Source organism: Triticum aestivum, chromosome 4A (genome assembly GCF_018294505.1).
Source record: "Triticum aestivum cultivar Chinese Spring chromosome 4A, IWGSC CS RefSeq v2.1, whole genome shotgun sequence".
NCBI lineage: Eukaryota > Viridiplantae > Streptophyta > Magnoliopsida > Poales > Poaceae > Triticum > Triticum aestivum.
The window spans coordinates 311451095-311461640 of record NC_057803.1 but is presented as its reverse complement, the minus strand read 5'-3'; positions in this window follow the sequence as shown (position 1 = coordinate 311461640).

Genomic DNA, 10546 nt, shown 5'->3' with positions numbered 1-10546 from the left:
ATGATGCTCTCTTTATGTTTCAATTCTTATCTTTTATGTGAGCATCATTGAAATCATCATGCCTAGCTAGGGGCGTTAAACGATAGCGCTTGTTGGGAGGCAACCCAATTTTATTTTTGTCCCTTGCTTTTTGCTCCTGTTTAGTAATAAATAATTCATCTAGCCTCTGTTTATATGTGGTTTTATGCTTTTAATTATTTTTTGTGCCAGTAGAACCGTTGGGAAGACTTGGGGAAAGTCTTGTTGATCATGCTGTAAAAAAACAGAAACTTTAGCGCTCACGAGAATTGCTGCCATTTATATTTGGAAAGCGATATTTAGTTAATTCTTTTTGCAGATGATTAATAGACAAATTAATCAGGTTCAAAAATTTATTTGAGAATTTTATAAGTTCCAGAAGTATACGTTTGATACAGATTACTACAGACTGTTTTGTTTTTGACAGATTCTGTTTTTCATGTGTTGTTTACTTATTTTCATGAATCTATGGCTAGTAAAATAGTTTATAAACCATAGAGAAGTTAGAATACAGTAGGTTTAACACCAATATAAATAAATAATGAATTCGTTACAGTACCTTGAAGTGGTGATTTATTTTCTTATACTAACGGAGCTTACGAGTTTTCTGTTAAGTTTTGTGTTGTGAAGTTTTCAAGTTTTGGGTAAGGATTCGATGGACTATGGAATAAGGAGTGGCAAGAGCCTAAGATAGGGGATTCCCAAGGCACCCCAAGGTAATATTCAAGGATAGCCAAGAGCCTAAGCTTGGGGATGCCCCGGAAGGCATCCCCTCTTTCGTCTTCATTCATCAGTAACTTTACTTGGAGCTATATTTTTATTCGCCACATGATATGTGTTTTGCTTGGAGCGTCATTTTATTTCATTATGTTTTGCTTGATGTTTGAATAAAATACCAAGATATGAAATTATTAAATGTTAGAGAGTCTTCACATAGTTGCATAATTATTCAACTACTCATTGATCTTCACTTATATCTTTCGCAGTAGTTTGTCATTGCTCTAGTGCTTCACTTATATATTTTAGAGCATGGTGGTAGTTTTATTTTGAAGAAATAGATGAACTCTCATGCTTCACTTAGATTATTTTTAGAGTATTAAATAGCATGGTAATTTGCTTAAAATCCTAATATGCTAGGTATACAAGATTAGTAAAAACTTTCTCATGAGTGTGTTGAATACTAAGAGAAGTTTGATGCTTGATGATTGTTTTGAGATATGGAGGTAATAATATCAAATTCGTGCTAGTTGAGTAGTTTTGAAATTGAGAAATGTTTGTGTTGAAGTTTGCAAGTCCTGTAGCATGCACGTATGGTAAACGTTATGTAAAAAATTTGAAACATGAGGTGTTATTTGATTGTCCTCCTTATGAGTGGCGGTCAGGGACGAGCGATGGTCTTTTCCTACCAATCTATCCCCCTAGCAGCATGCGCTTAGTGCCGAGGTTTTTGATGACTTGTAGATTTTTGCAATAAGTATGTGAGTTCTTTATGACTAATGATGAGTCCATGGATTATACGCACTCTCACCCTTCCATCATTGCTAACCTCTTCGGTACCGTGCATTGCCCTTTCTCACATTGAGAGTTGGTGCAAACTTCGCCGGTGCATCCAAACCCTGTGATATGATACGCTCTTTCAGACATAAAACTCCTTATATCTTCCTCAAAACAACCACCATACCTACCTATTATGGCATTTCCATAGCCATTCCGAGATATATTGCCATGCAACTTTCCACCATTCCGTTTATTATGACACGCATCATCATTGTCATATTGCGTTGCATGATCATCTAGTTGACATCGTATTTGTGGCAAAGCCACCGTCCATAATTTTTCATACATGTCACACTTGATTCATCACAATCCCGATACACCATCATAGGCATTCATATAGAGTCATCCTTGTTCTAGTATCGAGTTGTAATCATTGAGTTGTAAATAAATAGAAGTGTGATGATCATCATTTTCTAGAGCATTGTCCCAAGTGAGGAATAAAAAAATAAAAAAGAGAAAAGCCATAAAAAAGAGAAAGGCCATAAAAAAGAGAAGGCCAAAAAAAGAGAAAGGCCATAAAAAAGAGAAGGCCCAAAAAATGAAAATGAGAGAAAAAGAGAGAAGGGACAATGCTACTATCCTTTTACCACACTTGTGCTTCAAAGTAGCACCATGATCTTCATAGTCGAAAGTCTCTTGTTTTGTCACTTTCATATACTAGTGGGAATTTTTCATTATACAACTAGGCTTGTATATTCCAACAATGGGCCTCCTCAAGTGCCCTAGGTCTTCGTGAGCAAGCAAGTTGGATGCACACCCACTTAGTTTCTTTTGTTGAGCTTTCATACATTTACAGTTCTAGTGCATTTGTTGCATGGCAATCCCTACTCCTTGCATTAACATCAATCGGTGGGCATCTCCATAGCCCATTGATTAGCCTCGTTGATGTGAGACTTTCTCCTTTTTTGTCTTCTCCACATAACCCCCTTCATTATATTCTATTCCACCCATAGTGCTATGTCCATGGCTCGCGCTCATATATTGTGTTAAAGTTTATAGGTTTGAGATTACTAAAGTATGAAACAATTGCTTGGCTTGTCATCGGGGTTGTGCATGATGAGAGCATTCTGGTGTGACGAAAATGAAACATGACTAAACTATATGATTTTGTAGGGATGAACTTTCTTTGCCCATGTTATTTTGAGAAGACATAATTGCTTAGTTAGTATGCTTGAAGTATTATCATTTTTATGTCAATATGAACTTTTGTCTTGAATCTTTCAGATCTGAATATTCATACCACAATTAAGAAGAATTACATTGAAATTATGCCAAGTAGCACTCCGCATCAAAAATTCTGTTTTTCTCATTTACCTACTCGAGGACGAGAAGGAATTAAGCTTGGGGATGCTTGATATGTCTCCAACGTATCTATAATTTTTTATTACTCCATGCTATGTTATCTACTGTTTTGGGCAATATTGGGCTTTATTATCCACATTTATATTATTTTTGGGACTAACCTATTAACCGGAGGCCCAGCCCAGATTTGCTGTTTTTTGCCTATTTCAGTGTTTCGAAGAAAAGGAATATCAGACGGAGTCGAAACGGAACGAAATCAACTGGAGAAGTTATTTTTGGAAGGAAAGCTACCGGATGGACTTGGACCCCAAGTCAGGAGCCAAGGGAGGTGCTCACGAGGGTGCCCCCCCCCCAAGGGCGCGCCCCCTGCCTCGTGGGGCCCCCAAAGCTCCACCAACATACTTCCTGCACCCATATATACTCACGTACCCTAAAACTTCCAGAACATACAATAGATCGGGAGTTCCACCGCCAGAAGCCTCCATAGCCATCGAAAGCCAATCTAGACCCGTTCCAGCACCCTGCCGGAGGGGGAATCCCTCTCCGATGGCCATCTTCATCATTCCGGTGCTCTCCATGACGAGGAGGGAGTAGTTCTCCCTCGGGGCTGAGGGTATGTACCAGTAGCTATGTGTTTTATCTCTCTCTCTCATGTTCTTGATTTGGCACGATCTTGATGTATCGCGAGCTTTTCTATTATAGTTGGATCTTATGTTTCTCCTCCCCCTCTACTCTCTTGTAATGGATTGAGTTTTCCCCTTGAAGTAATCTTATCAGATCGAGTCTTTAAAGATTTGAGAACACTTGATGTATGTCTTGCCATGCGTATCTGTGGTGACAATGGGATACCACGTGATTCACTTGATGTATGTTTTGCTGATCAACTTGCGGGTTTCGCCCATGAACCTATGCATAGGGGTTGGCACACATTTTCGTCGTGATTCTCCGGTAGAAACTTTGGGGCACTCTTTGAGGTTCTATGTGTTGGTTGAATAGATGAATCTAAGATTGTGTGATGCATATCGTATAATCATACCCATGGATACTTGAGGTGCCATTGGAGTATCTAGGTGACATGAGGGTTTTGGTTGATTTGTGTCTTAAGGTGTTATTCTAGTACGAACTCTAGGGCTGTTTGTGACACTTATAGGGATAGCCCAACGGATTGATTGGAAAGAATAACTTTGAGGTGGTTTCGTACCCTACCATAATCTCTTCGTTTGTTCTCCGCTATTAGTGATTTTGGAGTGACTCTTTGTTGCATGTTGAGGGATAGTTATGTGATCCAATTATATTATTATTGTTGAGGGGACTTGCACTAGTGAAAGTATGAACCCCAGTCCTTGTTTCAACGCATTGCAATACCATTTACGCTCACTTTTATCATTAGTTACCTTGCTGTTTTTATAATTTCAGATTACAAATACCTTTATCTACTATCCATATTGCACTTCTATCACCATCTCTTCGCCGAACTAGTGCACCTATACAATTTACCATTGTATTGGGTGTGTTGGGGACACAAGAGACTCTTTCTTATTTGGTTGCAGGGTTGCTTGAGAGAGACCATCTTCGTCCTACGCCTCCTACAGATTGATAAACCTTAGGTCATCCACTTGAGGGAAATTGGCCATTGTCCTACAAACCTCTGCACCTGGAGGCCCAAGAACGTCTACAAGAAGAAGGTTGTGTAGTAGACATCATTAGGATAAAGAAATTAGCGACAAAAAACAACAAAATCTTTGTCTGCACAATGAAGAAGACATCAGTTCACAACAAGATGGTACTAACTATTATACCTTGCCTTTTTTTATTCCTTTGCCCCATTTCCAATATAGAGAAGATATTTATGCACATCCTTGTTTTCAGGCCTTTCCAAAGAAGTTCACTGATGATTACCTCTCAAACCACCTCTATGGTTAGGAGGCGAGGAAGGTTTTCATACTACACCCACAGTTCAATATTGATGTGTTTCTGAAGAGGACGAAGGATGGACGGTCAATCATCCACGGGCACTGGCCTAAAGTTGCAAAGACCTTCAACATGAATGAAGGCTCAATATTCGCCTTCCGTTTCAGCAGTTTTCCAGATGAGATGCATCTGTCTATGTACTATCTATGATGCTAATTTCAAAAGGTTCTAGATGTTGCATGTGAAACTTGGTGCTGGTGCAGTTGTGTAATGGGGTAGCTGAGTGCTAAAGCTCTATCATGTTGTACTCTGATGTATTTCAATTATGAAATCCTGCTTCCTTATTATGGAAATGAAATATATTATGTGCTTAATATGAATGTCAATTAGATTAATAAATGGATTATTAATAATAGGGCAATTAGCCTACTAGTGGCCAATTAGCATGCTAATTGGGTTTTCCTATTGCAAACGGTTATTGAGAAAACACCGTGGATGATCACCTCAGGCAATGCACACAGTTTCTAGGAATATACCGTGTTGAATCAATGAACAATCACACATGACATTCTCTTGAAAACTATTTGCGTTAGGCCAACTTGCACAAACATTTTCCTTGGAGCGACTGTATGGGATGTATATACGAACGAAAACATTTAGCGGGGAGTGACTGTGTGGGATGTACTTACGACTGGAAACGATTTCTCCTGTATAATTGTATTTTTTAGCACTACTATATGTATAACTATATTTGATCGCTCGCCGGTCACACACGACCTCATTTTGTCGAGCGTGTGCCAGGAGGGCATATCCCTGACGGTTTTTGGGTCATGTGGGAAGGACCCCCTATCATAGTCACTCACTAGGTGACGATTCCGAACGCCGTCACCGAAAGGGGTTAAAAACCGTTTGTATAGCACCTCGTTGTACCAGCGGTATGTTGTCATAACGGTTCGATAGATAAAGATCTTTGATTGCTCTCTGGTTATAGTGCCAGAAAAGCTCATGTCTGCTAGGACTACGTCGGTATTTCCCCAAAGAGTAAGGGATGATGCAGCATAGCGACGATAGGTATTTCCCTCAGTGAAGAAACCAAGGTTATCGAATCAGTAGGAGAACCAAGAAACACAACGTAAACAACACCTGCACAAATAACAACACCTCACAACCCGACGTGTTAAAGGGGGTGTAAATCCCTTTCGGGTAACGATGGCAGAAAATTGTAGTAGATTGAAATAATAGATCGCAAATAAAATAAATTGTAGCTAAGTATTTTTGTATTTTTGGTTTAATAGATCTGAATAAAAAAGCAAAGGAAAAGTGGATCACAAGCAAATATATGAGGAAGAAGACCTAGGGGCCATAGGTTTCACTAGTGGCTACTCTCAAGAAAAGATAGCAAACGGTGGGTAAACAAATTACTATTGGGCAATTGATAGAACCTCAAATAATTATGACGATATCCAGGCAATGATCATTACATAGGCATCACATCCAAGATTACACGGAAAAAACAGGAACTGGCACTTGGCACTATGTCAATAGGTTAGTACCAAAAAATGATATAAAATGACTATAAAATGATTATAAAACATCCAAGATTGATAATATAACAGCATGAAACAATCAATAATTATAGATACGTTGGAGACATATCAGCATCCCCAAGCTTAACTCCTACTCGTCCTCGAGTAGGTAAGTGATAAAAACAGAATTTTTGGTGTGGGGTGCTATTTAACATGTCATATCATATTCTTTCTTTATAGCATGGACAATTGGACTTTTATGTGATTCAAGGCAATAGTCTAGTGTAGATATAATATTTAGATACTCAAGCACATCAACAAGCAACCATGTCTTTCACAATATCAATGCTAAAATAAGTTATCCCTACAAAATCATATAGTCTTGTCATGCTCTGTCTTCCTAACACAAAGTATTATCATGCACAACCCCGATGACAAGCCGAGCAATTGGTTCGTACTTTCTAATACGTTTCATCTTTTTCTACTCTTATGCAATACATGAGCGCAAGCCATGGATATAGCACTACAGGTGGAATAGAGTATGATGATAGGGGTAAATACAGAGAAGACAAAAATTAAGAAAGTCGCACATCGATGCGGCTAACCAACGGGCTATGGAGATGCCCATCAATCAATATCAACGTGAGGAGTAGGGATTGCCATGCAACAAATGCACTAAGAGCTATAAGTGTATGAAAGCTCAATATGAAAACTAAGTGGGTGTGCATCTAATCCTATAATGAAAAATTCCCACTAGTATATGAAAGTGACAACATAGGAGACTCTCCATATGAAAAACATGGTGCTACTTTGAAGCACAAGTGTGGTAAAGGATACTAGCAATGCCCCTTCTCTGTTTGTTTCTTTTTCCTTTTTTTTTCTTTTTTCCTTTTTTATTTTTCTTTATTTTCCTTTTTCCTTTTTCTTTTTATTTTTCTCTCATTATCCGGAGTCTCATCCCGACTTGTCGGGGAATCATAGTCTCCATCATCCTTTCCTTACTGGGGCACTGCTCTAAAAATGAATAATGATGATCGTCACACTTCTTTTTACTTATAACTCAAAAGAAATAAAAATTACAACTCGATACCTATGACAAAATATGATTCTATATAATGCCTTTGGCGATGATCTAGCTTAACATGTATGAAAAATGATGAACGGTGGTTGATCCACAATCACTATGTCAGCTATATATATGATCATGCAAAGCAATATGACAATAAATGCTCAAGTCATCAAACAAAAATGGTGGAAGTTGCATGGCAATATATCTCGGAATGGCCATGGAAAAGCCATAATAGGTAGGTATGGTGGCTGTTTTGAGGAAGATATAATGAGGCTTATGTGTGATAGAGCGTATCATATCACGGGGTTTGGATGCACCTGCGAAGTTTGCACCATGTCTCAATGTGAGAAAGGGCAATGCACGGTACCGTAGAGGCTAGCAAATTGTGAAAAGGTAAGAGTGTGTATAATCCATGGACTCACATTAGACATAAAGAACTCATATACTTATTGCAAAACTTTATTAGCCCTCGAAGCAAAGTAGTACTACGCATGCCCCTAGGGAGATAGATTGGTAGGAAAAGACCATCGCTCGTCCCCGACCGCCACTCATAAGGAAGACAATCAAAAATAAATCATGCTCCGATATCACAGTATAACGAGAGACTACACGTGCATGCTTCGAGAATCACAAACCTTAACACCAATATTCCTACTAGAGCATAATTACTGATCAACATAACTCACATATCACATCATCATATCTCAAAACTATTACTAAGAATCAAGTTTATTTTTTCCAATGATCTTCATGAAATTTTCTTTTCTTTATCCTTCTTGGATATCTATCACTTTGGGACTAATTTTCATGTGTTACTTTTGACAAGCTCCAACAAATATAAGTGAAGATCATGAGCATAATATTTCTTTCTCTCAAAATAATCTAAGTGAAGCAAGAGAGAATTTCTTCAAAATTTTACTAAATCTCAGATAAATCTAAGTGAAGCAAGAGAGCATTTGTTCAAAAATACTAAGCACACCATGCTCAAAAAGATATAAGTGAAGCACTAGAGCAAGTCCATTGCTCATAAAAGATTAAGTGAAGCACAGAGAGCAATTCTAACAAGTCATGACATAATTTTGGCTCTCTCGAATAGGTGTTTCCAGCAAGGATTGATGACTTAAAACACAAAATAAAACAAGCAAAGACTCATATCATACAAGACGCTCCAAGCAAACACATATCATGTGAAGAATAAAAATATAGTCTCGAGTAAAATACTGATAGTTGTTGGAAGAAAGCGGGGATGCCACTGGGGGGAATCCGCAAGCTTAGTTGGTTCCTCATTTTTGGATAATAGCTTGGGATGTCGGGGCATCCCCAAGATTAGGCTCATCCATCCTTCCTTCATCCATCGTAAGATAACCCAAAAGTTGAAAACTTCAATCACACAAAACTCAACAAAACCTTCATGAGATTCGTTAGTATAAGAATAATAAACCACTACTATAAGTGTTGTATCAAACCAACTCATATTTTGTTTGTATATTATATCTAGTGTATTCCAACTTCTCTATGGCAAAAACTCATCAAAGAAAACCATAGAGCCATCAGAATAAGCACACAACACAAAACAGAACAATCTGTAGCAATCTGACTATTTCAAATACTTCTATAACTCCAAAAATTGTGAAAAATTACGACGACCTAAGAAATCTGTATAATGATCTACTGCAGGTGGAATTTGTATTTTATCGCCCTCTAGTAAAATATGAAACTTAATTTCATGAGAGTAAAAGTTTGTGTTTTTTCAGCAAGATCAAACAACTATCAACTAAGAAGGTCCTAAAGGCTTTACTTGGCACAAACACTAATTAAAACATAAAACACAATCATAATAGTAGCATATTTGTGCTAACACACAAGAACTTGAAGCAAAAAGAAAAAATAAAATTTTATTCATTGGGTTGCCTCCCGACAAGCGCTATAGTTTTACGCCCTTAGCTAGGCATAAAGCAAGGATCTAAGTTTTGCCATCCTTGTTTAACTCCTCAATCAAACACTTAGAATCCTTCAAGGATTTAGCATAAAGATTTTCAATAAAAATACTCCTAGGAATAAATTTAAAGATTTCATTCTTGCAAAAAGGATCTCTTACCACTTCAACAAAATCCAGGTGAACAGTAATCATCTTAAGATCTCCATTATTACTATTACTAGTAGTTCCACCTTTGTTCTTGATCTCCTACTCTTTGCATGTGTTTCCTCAGTAATTTTAGTGGTAGTAAAAGCCGTGCTTAGATTACTAAAGATTTCTTCCAAATTATCGATCAGAGACGGACTTTCTTCTATTCTTTCATGGATTAAGGTACCCCTCTCTTTTAACAACTTAAAAATATTCCTGGTTTTGACCCAAGATGAGTAGCAAAATTATGCATCTTTTTATATATTATTTCCATATGATCTTCGGTGAGCATTTTCTTTTCGATGGCATCTAATCTTTCCATAACGTGCTCAAGAGTCAAAATTGTTTCATTAACCATAAGAGGTGGTGAACCCACTAAATTTGCCACAACATTAATGGCATCAAAAGGAGGACTCATTAAGAAATTGCCACCGGTAATCGTATCAACGACAAATCTATAACAAGTGGTGATGCCAACATAAAAACAACGCAGAAGCACAATGGTAGATTGCTTACGGATAGATCTATTATGAGCATTGGAAATTCTATACCAAGCATCTTTTAAATTTTATCCTCCCCTTTGTTTAAAGTTGAGGACTTCATCCTTGGAAGTGCAAGCAATAGAAGGAGAACTATCCGTAACAACAAACAAAGATGCACGCAAAAACAAATCCGGCAAGAAAACGGCAAACGAGAAAGAGAGGCAATAAAACGACAAATTTTGTGAGGTGGGGGAGAAGAAAATGAGAGGCAAATGGCAAATAATGTAAATTGCAAGGAGATGAGATTTGTGATTTGGAACCTGGTTATGAAGAAGATCGTCCCCGGCAACGGCGCCAGAAACTCCTTTTGATTGCTCTCTAGTTATAGCGCCACAAAAGCTCATGTCTACTAGAACTACGTCGGTATTTCCCCAAAGAGGAAGGGATGATGAAGCACAGCGACGGTAGGTATTTCCCTCAGTGAAGAAACCAAGGTTATCGAACCAGTAGGATAACCAAGCAACACAATGTAAACAGCACCTGCACACAAATAACA